The sequence below is a fragment of the Sardina pilchardus genome, chromosome 8 (genome assembly GCF_963854185.1).
Source record: "Sardina pilchardus chromosome 8, fSarPil1.1, whole genome shotgun sequence".
In the NCBI taxonomy this organism is placed as follows: Eukaryota; Metazoa; Chordata; class Actinopteri; order Clupeiformes; family Clupeidae; genus Sardina; species Sardina pilchardus.
In genome coordinates, this window is record NC_085001.1 from 10,880,953 (window position 1) to 10,888,056 (window position 7,104).

Sequence of the window (7,104 nt, forward strand, 5' to 3'; positions counted from 1 at the left end):
CCATAGAAAAGTATCAGAGGAAGGGTTTATCTGCTGTTAAAAAAGACGTTATTGATTGTTTATACTTACCGATGCGTTAGTGCTTATGTACGTTTCACATACACTATTTTGCCAAAAGTATTGGGTCACCTGCCTTTACCCTCACCTGCCTTGAACATCTCTTGGAATTTATTAGAACGGAGACTGAGAGCCAGTCGCCTCATCCAATATCAGTGTGTGACCTCACAAATGTGCTCCTGGAAGAATGGTCAAAAATTCCCATAAACACACTCCTCCTGAACCTTGTGGAAAGCCTTCCCTGAAGACTTGAAGCTACTATAGTTGCCTAGGGTGGACTGACGTCATATTCAACCCTATGGATTAAGAACGGAATGTCACTGTAATGGCCTAGGGAACCATACAATGAGGGAGGACGGAGGCGTGATAAGTTTAAACAATAGATGGTGGTTTATTAACCAAATTACGATGAAATAATACCATAACAAAGCCGTAGGTAGATAGGTAGCGATCAGTGATCAGTGGTGAAGTGCGGGCGTGTGTTGCGTGTAGGTAATGTAGTGTGTGCGTGTTGCATGTTACAATCAATCAAATAATAACTAAAGCTAAAGCAGCAGCAAGCCAGCCCGGCGTTTGGCCTACATGCCAAAATCAAGACTTAGAATGCTGGAATCCGGAGCACCATATAGGCCGCGGACCTGGCGACCCCGCCCACCTCATCAGTCCTAATTGGGAGGAGACAGAGACAGACACAGCAAGGCCTTGCGGCCGTCACACCTCCCCCCATAAAAGAAATCCACTGGATTTCCAATGAGGTCAGGACAGGACACAACTACGAATCCAACAAACAATAACATAATACTATACCAAATACATCTGCAGAATCAAACACCATAAAATTACAGTGTCAATAGGCAATTCACCCATGTAGGCCTACAACTTCAATTACCCGACACCATTAGCCCATCACCACCAGTGCCACAATCACTACTGTTACAGTTGGATCTGAACAACATCTCAGCATTACGCAACCACCAACAATATTAGATAATGACTATATAATTTATTCATCATTTCATGAAAGTCACATCTAATTTTCAAGATTAAAATAATTCCCCTTTATCCATTACTCAGCCCATAACCTCACCAGCATCTCCAAGACTCAACCTGCTCCAATATTCCGGCGCCTGGAACACGGACAAGACAAGACAAGAGATTGCAGAAATTACAACAATTACATGTCAGACACACTAGGGCAGTGGTCGGCAATAGGCGGCCCGCGGGCCAGATGCGGCCCGCAAGCAAAAAACATCTGGCCCGTGAGATCTTTTGAACCAGAGAATGAAAAAAAAAAAAAAACTTTTTAAAAATCGGACTGCCAGTCTCAAACATTCTCATTATTTTGAAACGTAACTTTCCAGAACAGAAGAATTTCAATCAATCTAAATGCTTAGATATTTGTTTCATCTGAATACGAGTGAAGCACGCAGCGAGGTGCAGCGTGAACGCACAACATGCAAAATCAAATGAAGTGAGTGGACAGCGCTGGTTCTCAAATTCCAAGCTAGTCCCTAAAACACATGTTGTCATTCAAACAACGGACATAGGCTTATGGTGATAATTAAAACACGACTTCTTTTAAACAGGCCTGACATCAAACAGGCAATTTACGCACAGAACTGTGAAAAGTAAAACACGAGTTTCAAACATTAATAGCGTGCGTGTTATTTAGGAACGCAACCTTTAAATTAGCATGCTTACTTTCGTGGTACCGTCTTGTACTCTTTGCATGCAGAGAAACCCTCGTTAGTTGTTACAGATCAGGCATGTGGGCTTTGCATTAATACAATTAGGGAGGATGAAGGCATAGTTCTCTGTCCATTCATCATTAAAGATCCTGTTTTCGCTGTTAACTTTTCTCTTCAGATTTTTTTCATAGTGCCATTTTTTGACAGCTAACAGCAACGCGTGTAAATGTTTTTCTGGTGTTTTTTATTATTATTTTTTAAAGACACAGGCATATAATAGCGCCCCCAATGACAAGTCGACAAATTTAACCTACATCAGCCTGCTTGAATGTCTCTGCTCTGTCATTTCAAGAGCGCCTATCATTTTTACCTCCTCCGATATTAATTAATTAAATTAGCCATTGTTTTGGTTGTGAACTTGTGGCCCGCTATGTAATGGCTCGGAAAATATCTGGCCCGAGGCCAAACTTAATTGCCGACCCCTGCACTAGGGGGCAAGAGCACGCGACAGCGCGTCCGCCACGACGTTCTCTTTGCCTTTGATGTGTCTAATGTGCAGATTGTATGGCTGGAGAAAAAGACTCCAGCGCATCAACCTCTGGTTAGGGTTCTGAAGCGAGTGAAGGAAGGTTAAGGGATTATGGTCGCTGTAGATGACTATTGGAGTTGGGCTACCTCCAAGGTAGACTTCAAAATTTTGTAAAGCCCAAATTAATGCCAATGCTTCTTTTTCTATGGTGGAATAATTCAGCTGATACGAATTAAATTTTCTTGAAAAATAGCAAATGGGACGTTCAACAAAAGCATCATCGTCCTGGAGCAAAACAGCTCCAGCTCCGACATTACTCGCATCTACTTGCAGCTTAAATGGCTGCTCCATTTTCGGAGCTGCAAGTAGAGGTGCAGAAGAAAGGAGATGTTTGGCTTTCTCAAAAGCGGCTTGACAAACAGGTGTCCACGCAAAAGGCCTGTTCTTTTTTAACAAAGATGTCAAAGGTACAACGACAGAGGAAAAGTCCTGGCAAAAACTACGATAGTACCCGATCATCCCCAGGAATCTCATCAACTCTCGCTTACTCGTGGGTGGCGGATAACTATCTATGGCCAGTACCTTCGCACGCACAGGACGCACAAAGCCTTGACCAACTACTTTACCAAGATAAGTCACCGTCGCCCTGGCGAACTCACACTTCGCCAGGTTGACGGTGAGGTTGGCTTGTGCAAGTCGGGTGAACAGATGGCGAAGACGTTCCAAATGTGAACTCCAGGTGGCGCTGTGTACAACTACGTCATCCAAATAAACTGCGCAACCGTCCAAATTTGCAACTATCTGGTTCATAAGTCTTTGGAACGTAGCTGCGGCGTTGCGTAATCCAAATGCCATAACTTTGTACTCATACAACCCACTAGATGTTATGAAGGCGGAAACTTCACACGCACGCTTGGTCAAAGGGATCTGCCAATATCCCTTTAATAAATCCAATTTGGTAACGAATTTGGCCGACCCGACTTGGTCTACACAATCCTCCATGCGAGGGAGGGGGAATGAATCAGACTTTGTGACGCTATTCAGTTTTCTATAATCAGTGCAAAACCGATGTGTTCCATTGGCCTTTTTGACTAAAAGACAAGGACTTGTCCAGCTTGAGTAAGACCTTACTGCCAAATCATTCTCTAATAAATACTTCACTTCGCCCTCTAAGATCTCCTGTCTCTCCCCAGAAACTCTATAGAAGCGTTGCCGAATTGGGACGGCCTCCCCAACGTCAATATCGTGGCTAATCAAATTAGTCTGAGTGGGTGTGTCAGAAAACAGACATGGGAACTCCTTAATCAGCGCACCTAACTCAATCGCTTGATCTGGAGTCAAATGGCTCAAGATCAATGGTAAATTAGCCAAAGATTCCGTATTATTGAGTTTACCCAACAAAGCTGCATCGTCTGGTTCCTTAGCATCTGCCTCTTCCAGCGCTGCCACCGCTGGTATGGATGAGACAGATGTTGCAACACACGCATTAGAACAATTAGCGCTGTCCCCGCTCAGTGCTGCCACCACCGACCCAGGGGCAGAGCTCAAGTCCGTTTGAACAAACGGCAACTCGCCTTTTCCAACACAATCACGGTCAAAATAGGGCTTAAGCAAATTGGCGTGACACAATTGCGTCCGCCTCTTCTTATCCGGCGTGGCCACTACATAATTGTCGTTTTTCTCTTGGCGAATCACTGTATATGGCCCTGCAAATTTAGCTTGGAATGGAGAGTGTATGACCGGTAAGAGAACCATGACCTGGTCTCCTGGCTTGAAAGAACGACACACAGCCTTGCGATCATACACCTGCTTCATTTTCACTTGCGCAGTTTGCAGCTTCTCCATTGCCAACCGACCAACAGTATATAGCCGTCGCCGGAACCCATTAACGTAATCGGTTAGAGACTGAGGAGGCTCCTCGGTTCCCTCATCCATTAAAGACGCTACCGGACCACGCACACTATGACCAAACACGAGTTCGTTTGGGCTATACCCGGTACTCGCCTGAGTAACTTCCCTAATCGCCAACAGTAACCAGGCGAGGCCGTCTTCCCAATCCCTGCCTAATTGAACACAATACGCTCTCAGCATAGACTTGTACGTTTGATGAAAACGTTCTAAGACCCCTTGACTCTGAGGGTGTCGAGCCGACGATTTATTATGCTGGATCTTTAACACGTGCAGTATTTGTGAGAATGTTCTAGACGTGAAATTTGTACCACGATCTGATTGTATTACCTTAGGCAGGCCAAATACAGAAATAAATTGGGAAAGCGCCTTAACCACGGGCTTGACTTTGATTGAACGCAGTGCATACGCGGCGGGGTAACGTGTCGTTTGACACATTACTGTAAGCAGATAAATGCAACCAGCCTTTGATCGAGGTAACGGTCCGACACAATCAATCACAAGATGTTCAAAAGGTTTGGGTGTGGGAGTAATCGGCCGAAGAGGTACAGGCTTAATGGTCTGGTTGGGCTTGCCAGTTAATTGACAAACATGACAGGTTTTTATGTGGGAAGCGATATCTCGTTTAATACGAGGCCAATAGCAGTAGCGCAGAATTCTGTCATACGTCTTTTTAATACCCATATGACCCGCATCATCATGGGCAGTCGTCAACACTATTTTGCGCAATGACGAAGGCACTACCACCTGCCAACCACAATCATCTGGAAGTCCGCTGCGCGGTGGGCACCTACGCATTAAGACGTCGTCTCTTACCACATAACCATACGTATCGTCATTCTTAGTGTCACTCACCTTAGCATATAGAGGTTTTAATGTAGTGTCAGATTGTTGCGCAACGATCAGCTGTTTACGTGGGATTGAATCAGGCAAACCAGGCAGTGGTGGCATCGCAGGAACATCACCATCACCTGCTTTGGCTACAGCACGCGAAGCAGAACGAGTCACGACACTCACGGGAGACACACAGGGAGTTTCACTCACACCAAAAAGAGATTGCAGGTTAGGTTCACACTCACTATCCACATCAGACGACACCTTGGCCCATACTCGAGACTTAGCCAGCCCGTTACCAAGAATCAGGGCAGTGCCATGCAACGGGAGCGCGGGACGCACACCCACCAGCACTTCACCTTGGACCAAATCAGAGTCTATATACACTCTGTGCAAGGGTACAGACATAACATTAAGGTTAATTCCACGCACGGAAACAGACTGACCAGAATCTGAGACAGACGAGAAAGGCAAAACTGATTGTAGGATAAATGATTCGACCGAACCGGTATCCCTGAGTATTTTAATTGGCACCTTTACTCCGTCAGCACTTAGTGACACCAAGCCATTCGAAAGAAAGGGAGAAAAACTCGCTTCGAGGTCTGGCTCGCTCACGTCAATCAATGGGCTAGAGAGAGATATGGCCAAGGCCGAGCCTTTAGACTGAGAACCGAACTTAGTTTTATATCTTTTCTCTTTTTCTTTCTTTTTTAACTCCTCACATTGCCATTTAGTATGCCCTACGCCCAGACAATAGTGACAGGTTATGTTAGGATCGATTTTGCTTTGAGTTCGCCCAGAACGGAATTCTGAGTAGTCAGAGGCAGTGGACGTATCAGCTGTAGTTACACGGGGAGATGAGCGGCTCCACTGCGCACGGTCACGGCCTGGTGGTGTAACAAAGAACTTAGTTTTGTGGATTAAGGCATAATCGTCTGCCAAAACGGCTGCGTCAGACAGAGTCTCAACATGACGTTCTGTAATATACGTAGCAATTTCCTCGGGGAGACAATTTTTAAATTGCTCAACTAAAAATAAACTACGCAACTGGTCATGCGACTCAACTCCCGATACAGAACACCAGCGATCTAACTGGATAGACAATTCGTCTGCAAACACCACATAAGTTTGACCAGAATGTTTACGTATGCTACGAAACTTTTGACGGTATGCCTCTGGCACGAGCTCATATGCCTTTAGCACAGCTTTTTTAACAGACGAATAAGTGCGACTCTCGGGCGCTCCAAGAGCAGCATAAGTTTTGGCCGCACGACCACTAAAAGCACACTGGAGTAGTAAACAACGCGTCGGATCAGGCCAATCATGCAACTCGGCTACACGCTCAAACAAAGTGAAGAAAGTATCCACGTTAGCCTCTTCGAACTTTGGCAGAAGCCTTATGCTCTTCGTGATATCCGAATTATCAACGTTAACCGGCGTGGTGGGGCCCAATTTCCCCTGCTCAATTAAGGTTAAGCGCTTGCTCTCAAGCGCCAACTTGTCACGCGCAAGCTCCTGTTTTGCGAGCTCCAGATCGCGCTCCAACTTAAACAATTCCATCTGAGCTTGATGCTGTGAAAGTTGTTGCTTGCCTTTATCTAACTGCAATTTCAGAATTTCTTTCTGTTACTCAAACGATAAAGTGGAAGACTGTTCAAGAAGTCCTGGCGGCAAAAGCTCCTTCTCAACTAAGATATTGCGAATAATTATCTTCATTACGCCTTTATTTCTTTTCTCAGCGCTGGACAATGGCACTTCATAACGCTCCGCGACTAACAGAAGCTGTTCCTTAGTAAACGCCTCGAAAGCCTCTACTGTAGGAGCGGACACAAAATTATCAATCTCAGCCATACCAGTATGCAATGCTTCGTTAAACGACAGTAATTGTGGGCACTAACAATACGACTAGGCTATACCAGCTGCTCCTAAATTAAGCAAAATACAAGCAAAGGTGCAATGCTACTTGTAACCAGACAAACAGTACAGAGCTCCCCCTAAACATTTACCCCCCGACTATTCTAGCTTATCTTCTGACTGCAACCGAGAGCCGGGGATCAGCAAAAGAAATTTCTGCTCACCAATACCGCT